The following is a 12,636-nucleotide window of genomic DNA, read 5'->3' as shown; positions in this document are numbered from 1 at the left end:
TTTTGTGACCAATGGTCAACCTATTGGGGGGGTGATGGTGATGCAGATGCCCAAGGGGAGGTGGCTCCTTTGAGCAGTCATAAAAGATATCACAAAGGGGGGCCATGTCATTTCTTAAACAACACTCCACCCTATGTTAATCTTATCAGTTTGAAAGCCTTTGTCCCGGGTCAGGAACATCCCTCCAGGGGCTGAGGCGAATTCCTCAACCCATCAGGCCTTATTAGGGGCCATCACACCACAAGCCCCCAGTTGGATACAATGTTAGGGTTTTTTAGTCATTATGTAACTAAAAATTAACACCTTGTTCAAATGTCAAGTATGTTGTCCTCATAGCTTCCACAAGGAAGTTTTGTCTTATATAGTACAACTTTTCTATTAAAAAAATAAAATTTACTTTGAAATTTCTAACACTAAGATGTGGGTCCTGTAAAGGACCATGAAAATAATTGATGCAAAACATTTTTGACACCATAAAGAAGAATGTACTAAACAAAGAAAAACAGTAATTAAAGTTTTCATTAAAATGCTATAATTAACATGTCACGTGTAACAAACTTCGGAACTGTAGACGAAGAATATCAGATGAGGGCAAAACTCAGTGTCATCTGCTATTTGCACTTAATTAGCAACCAAAAAACTGCAGAAAATTTTTATCAGTTTCTAAAAAGATGCTTTTTCACAATTTAATCTTGACATGGAAAGAAGCAGGTGCTATGAAGCTTTGTATTAAGTATTGAAGAATGCCTTGGAAAAAAGCAGACTAATATTATTTATCTTGAATATAAGTAATGCATCTGTGCATGTAGAAGCCAAATGAAACCAAATCTCTTCATGTGTTCATTTCAAAGGCTCCTACCTTGCTCAGAATATCCTGTGGCTCAGCAGATGTATTGAAAATCATCAGTGTGGTTATATCCAATTGCTAGTCAGGCCTTCTGGAGTCAAAATACACACAGCCATAAATATTAATGTGTGTGCTTTTCCAGACCTATTTTCAAATTTTCCATCAAATTTTCTTTAAATGAGGAAGAACATAAAGGAACACATTTTAAAAGACAAAGTAAAGGTCAGGCAACCATTAAGTAAAAAATGATATCCTAGAATCCTTTATGGAATTTAACAGTCTGCGCTTCCTTAGACTCTGCATCATTGACATGTTTAAATGCAGTATGGCAACAAAGCTTTCACTGGGAAATGAATCCATGAAAAATAACAATGCTTAGAAAAAGCATCTTGAGTTTAGAGGTGACAAAGAGAGAAATTTGGCACACAAGAAACAAACATGACAGCTGATATAAAATGTAAAGTCTGTGTGTGGCTAGAGGATTCAGCAGAATTTAGAGAGGCGCAATGAAGACTTTCTGTACACAGAAATCTCATGAACATACTCAGCTTAAAGTAGAAGGATGAGAGAATTAAATTCTTGTAAATAAATATATTCTCCCAGGAAGGGAGACTGGCACATGAACGGTTCAGAATAGGAAAATGAAACGAATCCTGAAGTAACAAAACCCCAGAATCTCAAAGTAACAAAAATGAATAAATGTTTTGGCAATTAAAGTTTGCTTTCATTACAAAGATCTGTCATTTTAAAAATGTAGTACAAAAATCAGAACTTCTTTTAGGCTTCAGCCTTACAATAGGATTGAAAGGCTCTTAAATGACAAAATAAAGGAAATTCACACCTTCATCATAAAAGCAGCCTACTTATTTACTCACAAAATAGTGGCCTCGGGTTACATAATTTCAAATGCTTTTCTTCTCAATATGAATAAAATTCAACAGTGAAAGAAACTAGACAACCTGAGATTATACCAGAGGATTTTCTATATTCTTAATGGTATATTACACAGCATAGGCTTTATTTGCCAAACACAAAAGATACCTAACAGCATCACTGCAGTATCCATTTTTATTTCCATATTACAGGTGGCAAAGTAGCTTTAGTAGCTTTTCCAAAGAAGTATTTTCATTTGAATGACAGCAATATGGGTTAATAAAAGATCTCAGAGGAGCCCTTTCCTGCAACTTTAAAGGCAAATTCATTAATTGGAAACAAACTCAGAAAACTTTTTATTTTCATAAAGGGTAATTTCACACGTGTATTGCTAAACATCTTTCAGTATATCATAACAATTGTAAATTTCAGATTCCAGAAATAAAACACTTCGGTGCAGATTTCCTTATGACTCATTTGCTGTTGAGTCAGAACATCACTGCAGTTTAGTAAAACTGACCTCTATCACCTGCAGAGGGGAGTAACTTGATAGAAAAGGATGCATTTAGCCTGAACCTTAATACTACAGAGAATGTCAAATCAAGAATTGGAGGCATTTCCAATACATTCAGACTTCAAGAGAAGGAGACGAGAATGATTAAACTAAAAGCGAGGCTGGACAAGGTTAATTAACATAGATGTGTACCACCAGAGAGATACTGTCATACTGCTGGTGCTGTGCAGCTGTGAAGACTACAGCTACTATAAATTCACTTTTTACATGTAAAAATCCTGATGACTGACTTCATTGGTACACACAGACCATATTCAAGGTCTATATTCCAACGGCTTTTTCTTTTTTTTTTTTTAATTGAAATTTGCTTCTTCATAGAGTTCCACAGGAACTAAAATGACCTGTTTTAATACTTTATATTAACTTAAGAGTACAGCTGGATGTAAACAATCTACAACATGGATAATTTAAATTCAACAGGCACTATAATATATCCTTGCAAAATATAGCTTTTCCTTGCTGTAATTAAAATAATTCAATTCTTACTAATTATATCATTGTGAGTACTGCAACACTAAAAACAGGGGAAAAAATCTGCCAGTAAAGCTGCTTGCACTTTGCAAGCCATGTAATAAAATGCCTGAATTGACATTTGTCCAAAAAACTTTTCTGCCTTCACAAATGCACCTCACACTAAAATTAAACATAGCAAGAACACCATAGCATATGTAACACCTAAATGTGATTGCTGAAAGATACCACATATTTTTATAAATGGTACATCAATTTATTCCACTGTAAAACTTCAAGCCATGGGCTGCCTTAAATTTCACGTAGCACATGGTGCACTCATGAAGGGAACTTGATGCTGTTCTCATCGAGTCTGCTCTAGAACATGATGATTTTTTTTGTTTCTGACATCTCATCATTGCTATTGCTGCTACACAGTGAGCTTCCAGAACTTGGGTAACATCTTCACCTTGTCTTGCCTGATGCTTTTAGATTATTTAATTCCAAAGGCAGTAGCTGAAGAGCAGATGCACAATATCCAACTATCTTGGAAGAGGACCTTCATCAACCATCATCCTGCATCTTTCACAGGGGTTTCATTTAATGTGTGGTTGCTTAATGAGGAAACCTCATAAGGAAATGCCAAGAAAAGCAGCAAGTTTTACATTCCTTTCTTCAGTTACCCTGCTAGCTTTTACAAAAACACTCTTCCTTGTCTGGGATACAGAAGAGTCCAGAATCCTACTCTGAAAGCCTGTCCTCTCTTTCAGTTTCTTTTTGGGATACCACTTGCAGAAGACCCTTTTAAACAGCAGTACAGTGGTAGTATTCCTTTCTTAAATTGTGAGAACCACAGTGCTGTCTGCCACTCAAACAGCAATTGGCTTTAATTCCCATCAACTGAAAACTCCTAAGATACTTTAGAGTCGAAAGACTGGATCATGGACCTGCTTCTCTTTACCTTCTGCTTTCCTTCCAAAGCCTTCTCAAATGCCTGACAAGTCTTAATTTCCCTTCTACAGATTGATTTCTCTTGTTGATTTCCTTTCTACAATATGCCCACATGCAGAAAGAGAGCAAACGACCAGCTTAGATTCTCATCTTGCGAAGAGCCATTCCCTTGCAACTAAGATATGAATGTTAAAAAACCTTCAGAAGTAAGTATGTCCAATTCCTTTGAGCAGTGGTCTTATTGCACAGGCCTTGCATAGAAGACGTCTGCCTCTTTAGCAAATTATCATTCCCTTCCCTTCTTTTGTAGTTCTCAACATATAAGTAAGCAAATGCATTAAAGATCATCCCATTGTCACTATGTCTCCAATCTGCAACTGAGAGAGACAGACATCCTGGGAAGAACCACCTCTGACTCCCGAGCTTGGGATGGTGCCACCGTGCTCAGCTGCACATGCACCACGCATTAGGAGAATTCCCATTCATTACTGTGCATATGGGTGTTTAGGTGCTAAATTTCAGGAGCAGGTGACCATGCTCCACTCTATCCGGGAGTTTCCATCATCACTGGTTTGAACCTGTGCACCTTAATTTCACTCATATCAAACTGTGGATTTCTGCGTGCCTTTATGAATCTAAGTCTCACTCTCACCTTTTTCTGATGTGAAAGTGTTTGGGGTGTTGTGAAGAGCTGAATGCTGCAACACAGCAACTAATGAACTGTGAAGTATATCCTGCTCCAACTGGAACAAGAATGACACAAGGTTTTACTGTGACATCTAGAAGACATAAAGACTGCAAGAGTATGGGAAAATCAGCAACTCTAATTTGGCAGAACACTACTCCCCTCTAAAGTAGGCGGGGAAATGAAATAGTAAAAATTTAAGTAACAACACAGTGATATTTGAACTTAATGCAAAATCATAGCAGATGAAGTTACTGGTCAGAAAACTGCATCTGTGGCTTCCATGTTCTAGTAAGAACATGTGTATCAAAAGTTGATTTTCCATCATCTGTGAGAAGCACAGAACTATGATCAATTGCTTGCATGCAATTATCACAAATATTTGATGTTATTAGCTTCTGCAACATTATGACTTGGATAATTACCTGCACCTGTTTTCTCATTAAATGGCTGTGTACATCATTACAATTTCAATGAGGTCCAGACAGGATTTTTTTTTCCTTTGTGCTACTGAAATACAGCTGATTGGAAATGTGACTTCTAGACGCAGAAAGAAGTCAACTGGTGAGGGAAATAACTATATTGTTTTAACAGTGAGAACAAAAGTACTTGAGGTCTTTAATTCAGCTCATGAAGTTCAGGAAAACCTTTTAATTGCTTCTTCTCTGATGCTGAGTTCTGTAAGTATAAATAAAGGATTAAGACTGTGTCTGGCATGTTAGGAAATCAGACTGCTTCAAACACCAGAGGACTGAAATACAACACAAATACAATCCAACCACTTTGCTTGTGCATAAGCTAGCTCTGCTGTCACGTTTGCCACATGACAAACTGCCATATGATTCCTCAGCTTGGGAGCAATGTCCAAAATGTGCAGAAATCTGTCATCTCTTGAAAACACACTGGAAGCAGAACTTCTAGGTGGCTATGTGTAATCACCTAAATGTGCTGCTTTCAGCAGAACTAATTCCTTTCATTGAAAAGAAGTTGTTTATGCCCAGGCACCAAGTTAAAAACTTCACTCTGCAAAATTTTAGCCATTTTCCAGTACACTTCTACCGTGTATCAGATTTTTAAATATTACATAGAACACTTCCTATGAGGTTTGATTAAGGTTAATGAAGTAATTTAAACCACATAATTCTCTGGCAAAAGAAGACAAAAGGAGATGCTAAAAACACGTTTCTTTTAAACTGTGATCAAAGTATCAGCACATAGACATGGGTTTTGACACTGATGAGGAAGACGTTTTCTTTGTCACTGTCCTGTACTTCAGAGCAATTTAAAATTCAACCAAAAGAACCAGTATTCTGTGAACAACAGGTCTGCCAAATAGCTTTCTGATGCAGCATTTAATGACCTCTCCCTCAAATCAATGATTTTTCTGGCCACTCTTACTATAGGCACAGCCAGACCTGCTAACAACATACTGTCAGTCATCAACGCCTGCCAACAAATTAAGTGCTGTGAGAAAGGATGAAAAATCTCCCATAAATCTATTTGAGACAGAAATCCCTCTAAAATTTCTGCAAAAACCCTAATGTTTATGCTCCTAAATAGGAATGATGGAGTCCATCTCCAGCTCACTGTCATTTTAACTGTGCCTACAACAATGATCTTGTGATAGAAGAACTGTCTTAAAAGATAAACTCCTAACTTGGGAAACAGCTGACTTAGGCCCTGAAATGGAGGCAGTCACGTTCCACGCTTTAAAGCCTGCAGATGCAAGGAAAGGTTTTGATCCACTCTTTATTAGTTTCTAAAGGGCAGGACGGATGAGAAGAAATCTAATGGGATAAGCATGAGACTGAAAGAAAAGCCCTGAAGACTGCAAGAAATTAAGAGGCTTTTTTTCCAGTAGATAAATTACTAAACAAGGAAAAGCTTATTTAGGAATACTCTGATTATTCTTTTTTCTCTTGATCTTGTAATGTAGTGAGTGCAGCTCCTAGAGGAGGATCTTCAGACTCACTGTTTGTTCACATTCCTCACAGGCTTTTTACTGGCCACAGCTTTGCTCAAACCTGTAAAGTATTTTCATTTTCAACAGAAGAAAAAAGACAGGCAAAAAGCACAAAAACTGTATGGCTACTTACTACAAGTCTGCCAAAACTGGAGCAGAAACTGTAGTGGTTTCAGAAGAGACACCCATGGCAGGATGCAGTAACATGCTTTCAGCACTGAGTGAGTACCTAGGGAACCCTACGTTAAAGTATATGCTACTTCATTTATATTATTACAGAGTCTCAAACTACTTAGGTTAAAACTCCCTGAGGTACATTTACATGTCTCAGGCATATCCCCAGGACAGCAAATATACAGCCTTCCTGTGGTCTTTTTCGAATAAAGAACCACCACCAAAAGTAACTTCTTTGGTTGTTTTTTTTTCCAGACCAATATTCCACTTGAAAAATGCCAATTCACCAGAAGGTAATGCAAAAAAAATTTTTTTCTGGCTTTACAACATGAAGCACTTTGTCTCTCTCATGTTAGGATTCTCTTACTTCAACTTCCTCTCTCCTGCTGGAGTACTCCTACCTCATCAGAGGCAACTCCTCATGCATACTCCAGGAAGGGAAAACAAACACACCAACAAAAGCCCAGTTATTCAGAGTACTTCTACTTTTAAATTAGCAGGGAAATATGAGACTAGGTTCTGATGCATTTAACCAGCAGGATAATGTCTGTCACTATGAGTGGAAGATGGGGAGGGAGACTGCGTTTCCAATATGTAACAGTAAAACTTTCTAATTCTAAACATTTTTGTTGTCAAGACATCCATTTCAAACCCGGCTTCAGTGTCTAGCTTATTATGTTAGCTGTTTCTCAGCATATATGATGGCAGGTGTTAGATTTAACCACAGCAGGAAACATGTAATCACAGTAAGGTAAATGAATTAGGGTAGAGGACTTGCTTAGCACTCAGTGGCACTACATGGTGTTACACAGAATTACCCTCAGCAGTCAACTTCATCTTTCAGCTTGCTTTGAGAATACTCTGTTTTAATGAGAAGTGACTTTCCAGATCTTTCATATAGCCTCTGTCTGTCTTCTACAAAAGAAGAGAGCTCCTCAAACATGAAAAAAAGCGCTGTAATTAATTATATTATCATTTTTCAGTCAAACATCTTTAACAAATCTTTATCAGCTACTGGTGCTTCCAATCGTGTCTCCCGTTTAATTTCATGAGTTGCAGCATGTTCTGCAATTTTGCACTCAGATATGAAAGTGCTAATGGAATGCATAAGAGAACAAGAAAAGTGATATCCTAAAGTTAGTTATGAACACTACAGAAATCCCATTGCTTCAAATGAAAATTTGAAAGTCAGTAGTCTGTGTTAGGTATTACTTCATGAGCTACACTGTTCATACTCAAAATACTTCGTTCTACAGAAGAAAACAGTATACACTGAAAGTCATATAGTAGAGCACATCTAAAGATTAAGGATGTAATTAGCACTAATTTGTCTGAAAGCTATCAGGATTTTTGTATTAGCTTTTATTTGTAGGCAAAATACATTAAAATAACTTGTCTAGTTGGCCTATTAAGGCAGCTAGGAACACTGTCAGTGATTCAGAAAATGGGATTCTGATGCTGATTAATCTTTTACCTCCCTTTGCAAGAATACTGGATGCTCAATATTTGTAAAAAATCCAGAATTTGTGCCAGGTTTTGAAATCTTTAAGTCAGGACAGAAGTTACAAAAATTGGAAGTTACAAAAATGACCATAAGATCCCTATAAGTTATCACAACAAACAATACCTCAGACATAGCTGGTGGCATTATTTTGGTTGTTGAACAAACCTGTTATGTGCACTATTCACTAATTCTTTAATGTGTTTTTAAAGTAGGTAACCCCTCCAGTGCTTGAGTGGCAGCACAGAGGTAGCTGGGTCCTTACTCAGGTGGTTGCTCAGTCTGATCCTCATGTTGCTCCGTATTAGCAGCAACTGGTATTAACTTACACAGTTAATCAGAAACTGGCTTGAATATGTCAACATTAGCAGGAGCTGCTTGCCAAAAGGCATATCCTTAATGACTGCAGCTATTACCTGGATGTGCAATAAAATGCTAAATATGCTAGTGTTCCAGATCTAGAAAACTCTATGAAAAAATTTAACACACTGAGCAATCTGCAACTCCCACACCTTGACAGTACTTTAGGTTATCTCCTCATAGCATTCAAATGAATTAAAAATGCAGCTATTTAAAATAATCTGCGGGAAACAGGACTGAGTAAGAAACATATGTAATTCTCTTCAATATGGATGCAAACAGAAGAAAAGCAACCCCGCTAACATAAAACGAGTGCAATGCAGTCGTAAAACACACTTAATGACAAAGTACTCATCACAATGGAAAATCAAAATAACCACAACTCCACCTGTTAAGACACTGCAGTTGGCTTGAACTGCACACCTGTCAACTGATCTCTTTATCTGTCTTTTTAAAATGGACCACAACTATGCACAATTAAACAACAATGTACATTTTTCACACAACTTGTTCACATTCTAGAATACAAAATACTCCTTTAAATCACTGTCTTGTTTATAGGATATCTGCTAGCTATGCATGTCTGGTTACTAGGTCATTTTAAACAATAATTAATAGAAGCATTTCCTGCAGACATTGCATAAGCATTGCTAAACATTAAGCAACACTAGATACTCAGAATACAAATAAGCATACTAGGCCATTAAAAAAATCACATATAGCCATGAAAATCATATATTATCACCTCAATTAGCACAAATAGAATCCTCATCCTGGCTAGGACCAGCACTATATTAAACACAGAAGGTTTTATTGCAGGAAACATCCTTTCAATGCCCTGAATGGCAGTCTGTGAAGATTTGATTTATATTTGGGGTTGAACTGTTTTGAAATGAATGAAAGACTGATGCCAGAGACTCGCTGCAATTGCAGTGACATCCCCTCAGAGATATGAAACCAACCACTGCCTTGAATAAAAATGATGCTACTGTCCTTTAGAATCAACTGGAACTGTGAAACACTATAGAAAGATTTTACAGAACTGAACACAGTGTTTCATAAAAAAATGTATGGACATGAACAGAAATGATATCCAGTAAATGACAAATAGAGTGGACTTAACAATATTTGTATTTCTGACAGTAATCCATAACATTCTAATTGTTTCACTGTCAGTGACAACTTCCTACAGTAGTGTATGAACTAATACAATGCACTCAAACATCTCAAAAACCAAAACCAAACAACCCCTCCATGGGACATAATCCTTCAGAAATGTACTGCTGCAATGTGGATACCCCACAGGCCACAGGTCCTGCAAGAAACCCTCTCCCTGCACAGGCTCCTTTACATGGGGGTGCAGCTTCCTTCAGGGCATCTCCACCTGTTCTGGTGTGGGATCCTTCACAGGCTGCAGGTGGATCTCTGCTTCACCACAGACCTCCATGGACTGCAGAGGGACAGCTGCCTCACCATGGTGTTCCCCACAGGCTGCAGGGCAATCTCTGCCCCTGGAGCATCTCCTCCCCCTCCTTCTTCACTCATCTTGGTGTCTGCAGAGCTGGTGCTCTCATATATTCTCACTCCTCCCTCTGATGGCTGCTGCCCAGTGTTTTTTACCCTTTTTTAAACATGCTATCCCAGAGGTGGCACCAGGAGCCCAGTGGTGGGTCCACTGGAGCCAGCTGGCACCAGATGTGTCCAACACAGGACAGCCCCACGTCTCCTCTTGCGGAGGCCGCTCTTGCAGCCCACACTTTGTCAATAGAGTAATTTACTTTTGGCCATATTTTCCTGAAGACATTAGCTAGCTGTAATTGTAAAGGTGTATTATACAAACAGATTAATATCAAAGCACTATAATTGTTCTGTAGGATAAGGCAAGATGGCATTAATAGTGACTAAGTGTTTCTGTAGTTATAGTTGTGAACACTATTATAAACACACATTCTTGGAACAGAAAGACAAGGAGAAAGACAGAGGCTGAGAAAAGAAAAGAGCTGCTCTTCCTATTTACCCCATCTGACTCACAGGACACTTGAAACAGAAGAGCAACGGATGAATCACTCTAATTGAAACAAATATATACAGAAATACATACACGTCATTATTTTTTCTGTCTGTTTAATGCAGTTTCAGAAGTACTAACTCACCAACAACCAGGGTTATATTTATCAAGAAAATTTGAGCACTAGCATCCTACTTTCTTTATTAGTGATAACTTCATATTTCTCTGCTATGGTAACAGTCCATCAGGGACTAAATTCTACTGTAAGAAACACTCTTAGAAACTTTTTATTATTACCTTTGATACACCTCTCCAATTTTTATCTAAAACAAGATCTCTCAAAGAACTATTAGTATTCACAAACAGGTAAGTGTACCTTAAAGCATGCACACATATGCACAAATCTTATATGACATTTCTTTTGTTCCACTGAAATAACATATCAAGCAAAAAATATTTATCTATCTGAAGAGTAGTTATGCACTCTTAATGGTCTCATATGGATTAAAATAAATCAAATGCCATAATAAGTGTGCTTCCCCCTGATTGCCACCAAATTATACAAAATATTATATACTGACATCAACTCACTTACTAGAGCATGTTGCCTGAAATTAGGAATGTTATGTGCATTAATTTTTTTTCTACTGACAAGGGAGTACTGAACTGAGAGTTCTTGTTTCAGTCTAGTATTACAACATTGTTGCATAAAGCATTTTGCTTTCAAGCCAAGAATTCCCCACAAACCATTAATCTAAGATGTTCTAGTCATTATCATCTGAAGTTATTTCTTCTAAAATATGTAGCTCAGAAATTGCTGACAAACTACTTGAAATCATTTTTTAAGTGTATCACATAACCCTCTGGCTAAGGCTAACTGAAAACTAATTAAAATCATTAAGATGATGATTTGAACAAGAACAGGAAAAAACTGTCTAGATGAAATTATGAGGAAAAATTAGATACCACTTGACTGAATCATGCTCTTAGACACACTCCCTCTCATTTGCAAAAAATGAACATTTCTTTCCCTCTCAAAGGGTTTTCGATCTTTTAAAGGCTCCAGTATCCTCAACCCTCCTCAGACCACCTCGTTTCTGACCCAAGGCCCTCAAAGCACATTTCACTTACTTTATGGGCAGAAATAAAGCTCTCCAAACTGTAAATATAATTTGTTACCAAATTTAATCTCTTTTTACTTGATCATCAGAACATTATTTTAGTCTTCTAATAACAAGGCAGGAAGACAATGCCAGTCCCTAGTCTGGACTCTTGCCACTGGGAAAACAAACTAAAACATCTTCAAGCCTGTGGTCATCACAGAAGAAAACTCAGATTTGAACCTCTTCTATCTGCCAAGAAGACTGAACACCACATACGAGCAATCACCTTCACAAAGTCCAAGTGGGGCAAGTAATGAATGAAATTTGGAATAGAAAGAGAATTTCCAGTGGTGCGAGATTGAGAAAAAGAATGTATGCCCTGTACTGCAAGCCAAGATGACTGATAAGGTCTATGTATTAGCTCAGAACTAAGCACTAATGAAATAGTTCAGAAAATGTTTAGCATTATACGCCAAGACCACTGGATGAAAGCCAGTTTAAAAAGGAATTTGAAAGAACCTCCTTTATCTGGGACAATGAACTCAATCTAGCATGATGATCCAAAGTGCCAGATAAACTGAACATTCATCTTGAAGCTGGGAGTCCTGCCTTTGCTGGAGGAAACAAGATGCTGAAGGCAAAGGTACTTCAGTTCAGCCATGAACCTCAGACAGAATGTTGTTCACAACACAGGGCAACATTGATAAATCTACAGTGAAGACCACTGAAAGCATTTTTACAAGTTAATGATATCTAAGGCCAATTAGCTAATATGCTACATTAGTACATTTATCAGTACACTACTAATGAGAGTATATGTACAGATTTTGTTTATGCTATCACTTCTGAACATTTACATTGTTTATCTCCTAAGTCCCTTATTCAAAAATTAAGGAGGAACATTTTCTCAAGATGGACAACTGTTAAAGACATTTTACATAAACGCCAAAGTACATTGCGGGTCCTTTAAAGACCTAATTGAAATGGATGAGAAATGCTTTTAAGTGTGATACATTTGTACTATTATGAGGCTAATGCAAAAGAAGTCTCATGATGCTACAATCAGTGATTTTATGTAGTGGTCTTTTTGTTCGCCTACTTTTAGTTGACAATAGTCACAGGAAGCTCAGGCTAAGAAAGACAAAGT

General features: G+C 37.4%; 1 protein-coding gene across 13 annotated transcripts in view; it reads right to left on the bottom strand.

Annotated features, from left to right (window-relative positions):
• PTPRM (protein tyrosine phosphatase receptor type M) overlaps positions 1-12,636 on the bottom strand; it is a 467,851-nt gene that overhangs the window by 349,475 nt on the left and 105,740 nt on the right. The window lies entirely within an intron of this gene.

Source organism: Pithys albifrons, chromosome 4, assembly GCF_047495875.1.
Source record: "Pithys albifrons albifrons isolate INPA30051 chromosome 4, PitAlb_v1, whole genome shotgun sequence".
Lineage (NCBI taxonomy): Eukaryota > Metazoa > Chordata > Aves > Passeriformes > Thamnophilidae > Pithys > Pithys albifrons.
Note: the sequence above shows the minus strand (reverse complement) of the source record. Positions and strands in the feature narration are given on the sequence as shown.